Source organism: Myodes glareolus, chromosome 13, assembly GCF_982192425.1.
Source record: "Myodes glareolus chromosome 13, mMyoGla1.1, whole genome shotgun sequence".
NCBI lineage: Eukaryota > Metazoa > Chordata > Mammalia > Rodentia > Cricetidae > Myodes > Myodes glareolus.
In genome coordinates this window covers 39,015,814-39,028,940 of record NC_142038.1, presented here as the reverse complement: position 1 = coordinate 39,028,940, position 13,127 = coordinate 39,015,814, and the positions used below count along the sequence as shown (strand labels likewise).

Genomic DNA, 13,127 nt, shown 5'->3' with positions numbered 1-13,127 from the left:
TTTATTCTGAAACTTTGTTCTATGTATTTGTTTTTATGAAAATTCCATGTTCTTTTGATTACTACAGACTTTCATCACATTATGAACTCAGCAAAATATCACTCGTTTTGTTCCTTTTGCTGAGAACTATATTGGCTATACCTGATCTTTTGAAGTTTTAATCTAAATTTTAGAGAGTTAACAAAACACTCTTTGTTTTTAGTTCTGTGAAGATTTACATTATTATTTTTGTGGTGATTGCTTTGACTCGGTAGTTTCCTTTGGAACGCCAAAAGTTTTTTTGATAGTTTATGCTGGATTGTCAGGTTATAATCCTCCAATATGGAAGACCTTAGGGATGAGGATTTTATTTATCAAGGTTCTGTACTCCTTTTTATTCTCTTTCCCTATGATTATTTTTAAGACCCCAAAAATCTTGGGAAAAGGGGTACTATTCTGTAGCTTCAACTGACCAGGGACTTGATGTCTATCCCAAGCTAGTGTAGAACTCAAGAATATCCTCCTGTCTCAATCTCTAAGTACTGAAAATATAGCTATAAGCCAACTTTCTATATGTGTAATCATGTATAATCGTAAAATCAGGCTAATTAACTTTTTTATTTATTAAAAATTTCCACCTCCTTCCCGCCTCCCTTTTCCCTCTCCCTCCCTACCTCCCCCTCCCTCTCTAATCCTAAGAGCAGTCAGGGTTCCCTGCCCCATGGGAAGAACAAGGTCCTCCCCTCTCCATCCAGGTCTATACTGAAACGGTGGGACTGATCTATTGGGAACTCACCAAGGCCAGCTGGACTGGGAGTGATGGAGCATGTGATCAAACTGGACACTCTGAATTTGGCTGGCAATGAAGGCTGACTGAGAAGCCAAGGACAATGGCACTGGGTTTTGATTCTACTGCATGGACTGACTTTGTGGGAGCCTGGTTTGTTTGGATGCTAATTTACTTTTTTGACCTCTCAGATACTATCATTTCTATGTGCTGAGAACCTCCACAATACTCTCTACTTTGAGACGTCTAGTTGGTTGTTGTGTACTATAGATGCCCTGTCAGGTTATACAATGTAAGAATTACTCTTCTCTTCCTAACTTTATTTTAGAGTATACTTAAGCAGTCTAGGTTAGTGTGGTACCCACAGCAATAACAATGAAGCATCCAAAGTATGGCCACTTTAGCAATGGAAGTTGCTGCTTGAAGAACATAAGAGGTAAGGCAGGAAGTGCCTCTGACAATGATTCTCTATTCGTGCCAAGCTGTGACATGACGTGAAGCTACTCAGTTGCTTGAGTGGAATGGTGCACATGCCTAAGACTAAGCCATAGCATTGGTCAATGTATAGTTGGACAAAGAAAGCATATGTGCTGGTAAGTCAGGGGGGATGGGGCTTAGCTACGAGCGTATAAGCTCCATGGTGTCTCAGGTCATGGAAATGCTTTCATTCCTTGCTAATCACCACTACTTGTTCCTGATATATCAAGGCTCTGTGCAGGCATGGCTGCTGCAGCCACAATCACACTGTTGAGATTCTGAGACTGAAACCCCTGTGTTGGCATGGCCTCTGAGTGATATAGATAGAGGCTTCTACCCATGAACAATACAATTGCTCAAGTTGTAGGTCAGTCTCTGTTTTCAGGTAGCCATTAAGCTGCAATGTCCTGAGTTCTTCTGTCTGGATGCAGCCAGTATTGATTTCTTCTCTGAATAATGCCGCCTTGCAAACACTGAATGCGTCCATAAATGGCATTGTGATGACTGTGCATCATTCCTGTAAGTAGACTGTATAGTGAGTACCAATGGGGACTGCTGACATACTACCACATACCTTTCTCCCACAGTGCAGAGTGCACATGAGCTGTGGAGCCATGGCCAAAGTTATTGCTGTGCACCATCCCTCTCTATGATCTACCCTTCTGTCTCACTGTTTTATAGAGCCCATTCTCTCCATTGCTTAGTTTTGGACCTTTCCCTCAGTCACTAGTCTTGAAATGCAGTGATCTTGCTGTGAGTTTGAACTGTCTTTGTAGAGGAGGCAGCAAGCACTGGACACTTCAGTTTGATTGTTTTTGTTTCCAATTTGTTTTGTTTTAGTTTATTTTGTCTGTTTGTTATTTAAAAGTACTGTTATCCGAATATATATGTGTGTGTGTGTATATATATGTACTGTTTATACAGAAAAACATTAAAAATTTGACTGCAAAATGTATGATGGTGAAAATACAATGTCAATTTCATGTTTATGCTTTGGTATTGAGACAGAACAGGTTGTTGGCATGATTCCTCCATCCAATCAGTCTAGTCTCATACTTAGATTCCTAGGCATCATCAATACTCAAATTGACAGTTATTAACTTTTCTTTCCTAGTCAAAATAGAAGAGTGAAAAGAAAAGGTTTATTTAAAGTAGGCTTGGAAGTGGCAGCAAATATTGCTAAACAACTCTACTGTCAGAACTAAAGCAAACTCTGTACCTACTTGAAAACCAACCTGAGGCCAGCTGTGTGCTCAGTGTACCAAGGAGCCACCTGTTTCGGTGTGTAACTGGTAAACACATTTACCTTGTCAAAAGATGTGCATTGAAAAGATAAAAATGTATCTTAGAATCTGGGAGTTTAATAGGTAATGTTTAAAGAGATTAATTAAAATATCCAGTTCCATAAATATGCCATGTCAATAAAACAGTGGAAAACTAGTAGTGATAATTTCACTGCTGTCATTTTGACTGCTATGCGCCTTTAATAGCAGTATGCATGGTTGTACAAACACAGACTACTCTGCTACATAACGCATGGCTGGATTTTTGTGAAATTGCCACTAGTCCAGTTGCCTTCGTGGTATATGAAATGCTGATCATGTTTAGAGTACTTTTCAAAAAACGTCCTTGACTTATTTTCATAGGTACATACTTTTAAAAAAAAAATTCAGATGCCAATATTGTATTCAGTGGTACCTGACTCCAAATTACCATGTAGCAGTAGATGTTTTATTTTATGAGATCAAAAAAGAAGTCCAATTGGAAGTAAGACTATTGGATTTATTGAAATGCTTCTGGTACCCTTTCTGCTGCTGACAGGACTCTAGTCTTTTTCCTTTTTTTAATGGAACATGGAGGCTGCGTGGGAAATGAGCAAACACAACACTCATTTGAAAACTACACCCATGGCAGTAAAGTGATGATCAGGGGATATATTACTTTTAAATAAGATTAAATATTAAAATAGGTGCTGCTCCCACAACTCCTCCATGTGAACTTTCAGTTTACCATTAATAATGTCCAGCGGTATACATGTAAGAACATCCCTGTTATTTCTCTGGCAGTGTTTAAGGAACAGTTTCCTTTTTTCAAAATGAAATTTCACAAAATAAGGGAAGAAAATAAGAACAACTCCCCATTTGACAGGATGTTTCCATTAATTCACGTCTCTCTGCAACACTATTCTTTTGATCTAGCAGGAGCTAGCAGAAGATGAAAGTTCCCGTGGTGCAGGAGCCAAAGCTGCATGGCTGTTTTTAAGCTACCTAGGCATTAAGGGGAAAAGACCATCTCTACTCTTTGATTATTTCTGCATATGTGTAAGTTAGAAAATGACTATAAAAGCTGAAATTTTCCATCAGCCTAGTTTACACAGGAAGCATCTCATGGCCAATTTAGAAAGAATAAACATTCACTTTTCGGGTGTTTGAAGAATGACTGAAGGCCATTTCAGCAGAATTTCACTCACCCCACTTGCCTTCATTAGCAGCAGTCTAGCTGCTGCCGAGGGGATTCACACAGGCAGCATGATTACTCCTCCGTTGGCTGCGGAGAGCACCATGGATCCATGAGAAAGATTTGCTCTTAGCCTCAATCCTCCTATACTGAGCCCCGTCCGGCTGCATATGCAATGCATATGTCACAGTTAAACTTCAGAGATGCAAAGACAGTCACAAAGAGAGTAAATGTAAGTTCATCCTTCAGAAATATTTCCTATACATTGGGAGATGAAAATCATACATTTGCTGAATTCCTAAAATCACCTGAAAGAAGATTTCTTACCTCAGAATACAAACGCAAACTGTTCTCATATTTTCATTTGAGGGAGAGGGAATAAGCTTGTAATGATGAATTCTCTTTCAGAGTCTTATAAACAATAGGTGCTCAAATGATTCTCAGCCAATTAAGACTCCAGAAGTCAGTATTAAAAATGCAATCTAGGGCCAGCCTGCTGGTGGGCACTTATGGCACAGGCCTGGAGACCTGAGCACAATCCTTAGAGTTCACATAAAGGAGGGAGTTGGTAAGTGACTTCACAAAGTTGTCTTCTGATTTTTGTGCTCAGAGAAGCACACGGGCGCGCGAACACACACGAACACAAACTGATTTTTTTAAATTATAGAATCAAAAATGACCTCATTATAGGCTTTATAAAAGTATCCTTTTACCAATAACTGAAATAAAAGAAATGAGTCTCTCAATTGCGGATGAGAAGACCACATGTTCCATTGAGTGCAATGACCAAGGTAGTGTGATGTGAGCTGGGGTCTGATATGGTGTAGTGAATAACAGCTTGCTCTGTTTTTAGCACCATGACAAGCACACAACTTGAATGATGTTTATTTCCAAAAGCAGGAGCAGAATGCAGCACACCTTTTCTCATTTCCATTTTATTCTTGGTTAGATAACCATGTTTATGTATTACAGGATTATGTATCTCCAAATATTCTTCCTTTGCATTGTGCTTCTTTATGTGTTTCCTTGATATGGCAAGTCTTTACACACCATAATCCCAGAGAATTTAGACAACAATGAGGACCCTAAGAGAGACTTACATAGATCTAATCTACATGGAAAGTAGAAAAAGACAAGATCTCATGAGTAAATTGGGAGCATGGGGACCTTGGGGGAGAGTGTAAAGGGGGAGGGGAGAGTCAGAGAGGGGATCAGAGAAAAATGTAGAGGTCAATAAAACTCAATAAAAATAAATACATCAGAAATTATTTTGGGCCTTTTAGTGAGTCAAGGTGGTGTCGGAACAGGAGTTTCCTTGATATGACAAATCTTTATAAAATAAATATATCAGAAATTCTTTTAGTCCTTTTTGAGCATCAAGGTGGTCTAGTCACCCAAAAGACTATGCCTCCTATTCAAAACAGTCTCATAAATACATTATCCAAATATTCTATATAAACTGCTATCATGGAGTCACTATCAGTGCTCACTAATTGTCTCCAGAAATGCTTCATCCCGCCCACTATGCACTCGCATTAGACACTGGCGGGTCATCTCTCACTCTCTTCACCTCCATTCTCACTGATTCCCTCTTCTCTCAGACATTCATCGTTTTCAGTGTCTTTGTATAGATCCAAGAGTTATTTTATTCTATGTAGTTGCCAGTATAATCTACACCAAGTGCAAACTTGGACACAGCATCTTCTCCTCCTTCATCCACAGTTAGTGGTTTTACCATGCTTACTGAAAAAGTGCCAGGTGTGTTTTCAGATAATGTAGATTGAGCCCAGGAGCCTTACAAGTAAGCACTTCACCACTGAGCTCTCTGTATCCCCACCCCACATGTATCTAACTTTGGAACAGAACACACAGTATGATGCCCTTTATGCCTTAGCCTCTTCTTCACCACTGTGTCCCTCTGTCTTCATGTGGCTTCACTACAGACCAGTAACGGAACACCACAATCCTAATTTCATCCTGTGTGTGCTGCTTCCGTAATCTGGATGACATCTACCTCCTCCTCTCACACGTGTGTTTCCCTTAGCCTCCTCATATAAATCTCCACCAATAAAAGCAATCGTTTTCCTGTCAGTACCTTCATGTTACTCTATTTCTTTGCATTAATATCTCAAATTCTCACTGAGTCCACAATTGGGCTTTTTCCCCCCAGGCACTGTTCTAGGCAGTCGATAAAGAACAAAAGAACATGTTGAGACTGCTAGTACATCTGCCTCGAGAAGATCATAATTGAAAAGTAAGAGACGGGCAGAAACCAGCAGAAAAAGGAGCAAATTAGAGAGAAATTCCAAAATGATGATTCTTAAGAAAAATATAAAATAATATAGGTATTACTGACTGGGAGAGACTGCACATTAGAAAGTGGCCAAAGAAGGACCTCTCCTCAAGAAAATTTAAGGGAATAAAAATAGTAAGAAAGATACGCCTGAAAAATCTAAACCAAGAATGTGTCCAGGCAGCAGAAACAAATCCAAAGACTAAGTTATCATATGGCTCAGAAAAAATGACATATGCAGAAATGAAGCCCAAGAGTCAGACACATGAAGATGCTGAAAACTCTTCAGGCAGCCGAGTGTATGACACATGAGACTATGGTAAGACAAATGGATCTATCACACTTGAAAATAAAACAATGTAATGTATGAGCACCCTCTGGGCAAAAAATGATATCATATAGTCTTTATTTCCTTTATCTGTGTGCCTATTGACAAAAGGTGATAGAGATGTCTTCAACAAACATAAAAACTTACCTGAAGCAAAGACTTAGCATTAGTAACACAAACAGAATATTTTTAGTTATCGCACATATTTAATTTGCATTTAATTCTTAAATAGTAGTCCTACTTTGAATGCTCAGGGCTGTGTGGTCCACAGAACAGCATAAATGTAGGGTGCCTCTGTTCAGACATCTCCTGGGTGTCAACTTCAGAGCTAAAGTCTCTTAATTAAACGATCTCATTTGTAAATGGGACCCTTGCTAGGACAAGGAAAACTGTTGTTTATAAATATATATTTTAGCATTTATTTCGGTCTTCATATTATCCACCATAATGGAACATTTTTTAAAGATGCCATCTTGGTTTAAACACACTCAGAAAGTATACACACAGAGATCTCAACTGAATGGATAGACTTTTAAAAAACAAAGCAAAAAAAAAAAAAAAGAAACAACTTTACTTAGTAATATAGATGAGTTCTTGGAGAGCCTGATTTCTGTGTGTTCAATTACCAAAGGCTAATCTTTAGCACATCTGTACCCTGTATAGTCTTCACTTAGAGTTAATCTTGACTGAGGGGGAAAGTCTCTTGACTAAACACTTTTCCCTAAGTTTGCTGATTTCTTTCCATTTCTAATTTGCTATTCATTGCTATCTACTAATACTGAATGGACTTTAAATGAAAGTTAAATGGCTGAGTTTGGATGCCTGCAGAAATACTAACACTGAGTGTGTCAGGTCACACCCTCTGTTTTATCTATACTGGTCTGTTGTTGGAGTCATGGATCCTCCAAACCACTGAACACATCTTGTTTCTATAGTGCAATAGACACATTCAGGACATGATCTCACTCAGGCAATTGCGGGGCAAAGGCAGATCAAATATGCCACTTGACAGTTGACTGATGGTGTTACTAACTGCTACCCAAGTAACTTAAGTGACCATAAAGGTATAGGCTTAAGTACTAAGAAGGCAAACTGTGAGACTCCGAGTTCTACATTCTCATTACTTTGGAGAAAAGATTTGCACTTGGCAGAGCTTGTCACTTACACACTATAAAAGGAGAAAATATTTTGTTCATTCTGGCAGGAGCAATATTTTCCCTTTTAGATTTATTTTTAAAATAATTTTCTGATTGAAAAGTTATCCAGGTAAATCATTTTCAGTAGAATTAATGACATTCCCAGGCGAGCAGGCTTTAGTCCAAAATGCTAAACAAAGCACTTTCTGGAATATTCCTCTCCAAGCTGAATGCCAATGGTTTCCAACTCTGGCATCCTCAGTCTCCATTTTAATAGGTAACACACTTTGAAAGTAGCACTGAAAATCAAAACTTTCTTAGCTATCTGACCATTGTTCTCTGTGCAAAATGCTGTTAACACTTATGTGCAAAGTGTTACCATCCAGACTGAATTGTGATAATGTAAGGAAGTGACATTTTATAGTTAGAAAATACACACACACACACACACACACACACACACACCAGTCAAATCTATTTCCTAAGTACATATCAAGAAGGCCTAGAAAAGTCCATTTCCATCTTTCTATTCTAAATTAACCTCATTAAGATTCTTCTAAAGAAGACATTTGCTATTCAATGTCGCACCACTTTTGATCTCCTGGATGCATCCTGAATTCTGCAAGTAAAAGGAAATAGAGAGCCATTCCATTTCTTCTATGGATTCTATTGCTCTCTCATTCATTCAGGCATATTGGTTTCTGTTGTTCTCCAAGCAGCAATACTGGAGTTTGCAAACATAAGCCAGTGCTCCCTGTTCTTGAGAGTTTCAACCTAATGGAAAGACAGCTGTGTAAACAAGGCATTGTGGTGCACCAGGGAAAGAAGAATACTGTAGGCATGCAAAGAATGTCCTGGGACGTTGACCTAGAGAGATAGGGAACTATGATGCTTTGGTCTTGGTGTTGAAAAATCAGTAGGAGGCAGCCATGAGTATGCTCAGGCTACAGAAGAGGCTTGCCTCTAGTGTCCTGCTCTGTGGTAAAAAGGTCTGGTTGGACCCCAACGAGACCAATGAAATCGCCAGCGCCAACTCCCGTCAGCAGATACGGAAGCTTATCAGAGATGGGCAGATCATCTGGAAGCCTGTGACTGTCTATTCCCGGGCTCGATGCTGGAAAAACACTTTGACTTGTCGGAAGGGCAGGCATATGGGCATAGGAAAGCTGAAGGGTACTGCCAATGCCCGAATGCCCGAATAATGCCAAAATGCCCGAATGCCCGAATGCCCGAGAAGTTGATCTGAATGAGAAGGATGCAGATCCTGTGCCGGCTCCTCAGGAGATACCGTGAATCCAAGAAAACTGACCGCCATATGTATCACAGCCTGTACCTGGACGTCAAAGGGAATGTCTTCAAGAACAAGCAGATTCTCATGGAGCACGTCCACAAGCTGAAGGCCGACAAGGCCTGCAAGAAGCTCCTGGCTGACCAGGCTGAGGCTCATAGGTCTAAGACCAAGGAAGCACAAAAGCGCCAGGAGGAGCGCCTCCAGGCCAAAAAAGAGGAGATCATCAAGACTCTGTCCAAGGAGGAAGAGACCAAGAAATAAAGCTTCCCTTGTGTCTGTACATAGTGGGCTGCCTCTCGCCTCAGGTGGATCAGTCATTAAAATAAAACAAGACTTTGGTGAAAAAAGAAAAGAAAGAAAAACCAATAGGATTTAAATCAGAAGGAAAAAAGACCATGCCAGGAAATGATAATGGCCTGAGTTCGAATAGACTGAGTGAACTTAGATTAATTCTTGCCCTATTCATCTTTAACAAAAATAAAACACCTATCAGAAATCTTCCTATAAGTAAATGGTTTCTGTAATTGAAATAGGGACATATTAAGAATGTGTATTCTGAGCAGTAAGAGCAGGAAAAGCTGGTTTAAGAAAATGACAGTGTCTTTCAGAGGGTCTACACCATTTTAATGTACTATACACATGCAGTCAGCATTTATGCTGGCCCATATTTTGGACAACACTGTATGACAGGTAGCATTATACACATGAGAAGTCTTTCATTGGTTTGTTTGTTTTGAACAGGATCTCCTGTAACCCGACAAATCACCATGTACCAATGACGACACTGAGGTTTTAATCTTCCAGTCTCCACCTATTGCTGTCTTTTAAGCATATGGGTTACCATGTCTGGTTTACGCAGTGCTGGAGGTGGTTTATATAGTGTTAAAAATTGAATCCAGAGCTTCATACGTGGTAAGCAAGTGCTCCACCAACCGAACTATTCTCACAGAACAAATGAAGTGGTATCTTAGTGGTTTTAATGCTTACTACTCTGAAATGAGGTATCAAGTTGTAGCTTTGTCTTGATTGGTGTTTTCAATACCTGTTTATTCTAACAGCTGTGAGCAAACAAAACCAGAAAGAATAGTTAAAGATGTAATTTCAAATTAGCAGTTTCACATGGGTTTTTCCATAATTCTCTGTCTTGACTACCACACACATTTCTCTTTCCCCTTGCTCAGCTCTGCTTAAATTCTTTAATCCAAATATCCCCTCCCCTTCTTTTATTTCACATGGGTCCAACTACCCAACACTGATTCTTAAGTTCAGGTGGAAAATACAATTCCTCCATAAGCATTTTCATACTTTCTTCTCATGAATTAGCCTTCCCTTGCAAGGCTTGCTATCCCGCCAATACTCAATACTCTCCCCCTTTAAGCCTTTCTATCCCTTATACTTCTCTCTACTTTCATTTTACCTATTTCCCTCCCTTAATATGCTCCATCAAATGCTTCCTTTCCAGTTTCCTCACTTACACTTGTGCCCCAAGTAAACTATACAATAGTTTCAAGCTAGGGTCCACATTTGAGAAAGAATATATGGTCTTTGTCTTCTAGGCTTGTTTTATCTTGCTCAATAAAATTTTTCCAGGCCTATTCATTTAACTGCAAATTTCATGATTTAATTCTTTTTATGGCTGAGCAGCATTCCATCATGTGTATGTGTCACATTTTTCTTACTATCCATCTGTCGAGGGATATCTAGATGATTCCATTTCTTAGCTATTGTGAATAGAACAGTAATGGATATGTTTATGCAAGTGTTTCTATAGTAAGTCATAAATTCTGTTGGGGTTTGATATATGACTAGGAGTAATTTAGCCGGGTCATATGGTAGTTCTACTTCTCATGTTTTTAAGAAACTTTTAGATAGATTTCCAAGGTGGTATTCTGTAACCACATTCATGCCACTGTGACCTCCTCAAAATAGAATAATTTTCCCAGAGAGGTTTTGAACAACTCTGAGATTCTATCTTACACTTGTAATCATGACCAAGATCAAAAACACTGATGACAAATTATACTGAAGAGGTTGTGGGGTAAAGGGAACACTCCTGCATTGTTGTGAGAATGCAAGCTGTTACAGCCCCTTTGGATGTCAATGTGGTGATTTCTCAGAAAACTAGGAAACAACCTTCTTCAAGACCCAGTAATACCACTTTTGGGTATATAATCCAAAGGATGTTCAATTGCGCCACAAGGACATGTGCTCAGCCATGTTTATAGCAGCATTGTTTGTCATAGCCAGAACCTAGAAACAATCTAAATGCCTTTGATGAAAGAATGGATAAGGAAAATGTGATACATTTACGCAATGGAGTATAACACAGCAGAAAAAAATAATTGAATCTTGAAATTTGCAGGCAAATGGATGGAGCAAGAAAACATCATATTGAGTGAGGAAACCCAGACCCAGAAAGACAATTATCACAGATACTCACTCATAAGTGTTTTTTAAACATAAAGGAAAGAAAAACAGCCTTCAAACAACAATCCCAGAGAATTTAGACAACAATGAAGACACTAAGAGAAACTTACATAGATCTAATCTACATGGGAAATAGAAATAGACAAGATCTCCTGAGTTAATTGGGAGCGTGAGGATCTTGGGGGAGGGTTGAATGGGGAGGGGAGAGGCAGAGGAGAAAGCAGAAGATAATGTAGAGCTCAATAAAAATAAAAAAGAATAATTTTCTCTTCAGTATCAACCATCATGTTCTGTTGAGGAGGCCACGATGGAGAGAGTTCCCATATTCCACGGATTGTACTATAGCTATGTTCTTATGGGCAGCATTAACTGGATTTAGTGGATATTCGAAACAAAACAAGAATAACATAAAGCTGGAAAGTAAGACGTGCTACTGAACACATAGATAAGATGGAGGAGAAAGGAGTGGGGCGATGTAATCATATTTCCTTGTATACATGTATAAAATTCTCAACACTGAAAAAATAAAAATGATTTACCTCTATGTTTTCAAAGACTGAACACTGTGATAAAATACTAAATGCATTAGCAGAAGTCATATTCTATCCTTTATGAATATGGATGTTTGAACACTAACACAGAGTCACGCATACAGCAATTTGGACAGCTCTCCACTGCATCATCGGTAAAGACTTGTATGTGCTGCAAAAGCAATGACCTATAAACTAGTCAGCTTGTCATATATTTAAATGAGTTTAGAGCATGTAAATACTTTTGAAACAGTTAACAGGAAACTTACAAGCTTTTATTTAAAAAAAATATTTGCTGAATGTTAATGCAGAAAGCGCTCATATCTGTTCAGTAAAGCAATCCCCTATGGAGTATGAAAATGCAGTCATTAGATGAATTTTAGGTATTGTACTCTTTGAAAGCAAATGCACTTGAAATAGAATTATGCATGTCCCCACACTCAAGGCAAACTATTCGTCTAATTACTTTTCTTTCATGCCAATTTTTCATACTTGTATCTCATAAGTTAATGCTTCATATATTTGTTAAACTAAATGTGTTTTATTCTTAAATATTCTTAGTATCTCAGCACTTTCTTTTCTCCTTCACACATCTTATCCCTTCCATGTACTCAACATTTCTTTGAATTTGACTTTTTAAGATGAGTAACTGTTTAACTGTGCATCTCCTACTCTGGAAACATTTCTCTGCTCTTTCTCCGACACAGAAACTTGATCTCTTCTCTGTCCTCTCTCTAGAATGCAGCTCTGCATGTAAAGCAAGGGTCTTCAGTGTGTCGGTGATATGATGCTCCATTTTTGGTGGGCAGTAATAGAGAAGTGTTCATTTACTGTTAAAGACTCAATTTAATAAAAGTAACACCCAACTAAATCAAAAGTGTGTAACGAGTCTTTTTCTGTGATGCCAGCAAGCTCCCAGATAAAGAAAGAAAGACTTATTAATCATGAAAGCTTAGCCAGTAGCTTAGTCTTGTTCCTAACTAGCTCTTACAATTTAAATTAACCCATTTATATTAATCTATTCTCTATCATGTGGCATTATCTCTCTTTCATATTTTACTTCCTGATTCTTCTTCTTGTCCCTGGAAGCTCTTGTGCACCTAGATTCTTCCTTCTACTTCCTTTCTCTCCCCAGAAGTCCCACCTAAACTTCCTGCCTAGCTATTAGCCATTCAGTTTATTATTACACCAACCACAACAATGCACCTTCACATAGTGTATAAATATACCACAACATGACTGTTCTTGTTATGCTCAGATCTGTGAAGTCCCCCCAAAACCAACAAGGAGTCTGAGTCCCATATGTTAAATAAAAGAGCCTTTATTCTACACGAATTTCCAAACTCAAACTCTCCACGTGTCCAATGTATTGGAATGATCGGAGAGTCCCAAGCTTACTTAGAGTTAGGTAGGTGAAGTAGC

The 13,127-nt window shown here is 38.7% G+C and overlaps 1 pseudogene; it reads left to right on the top strand.

The window, feature by feature from the left end:
- The first annotated feature begins 8,679 nt into the window (after positions 1-8,679).
- LOC125390533 (large ribosomal subunit protein eL19 pseudogene) lies at positions 8,680-9,074 on the top strand (annotated as a pseudogene).
- The last annotated feature ends 4,053 nt before the right edge of the window (positions 9,075-13,127 follow it).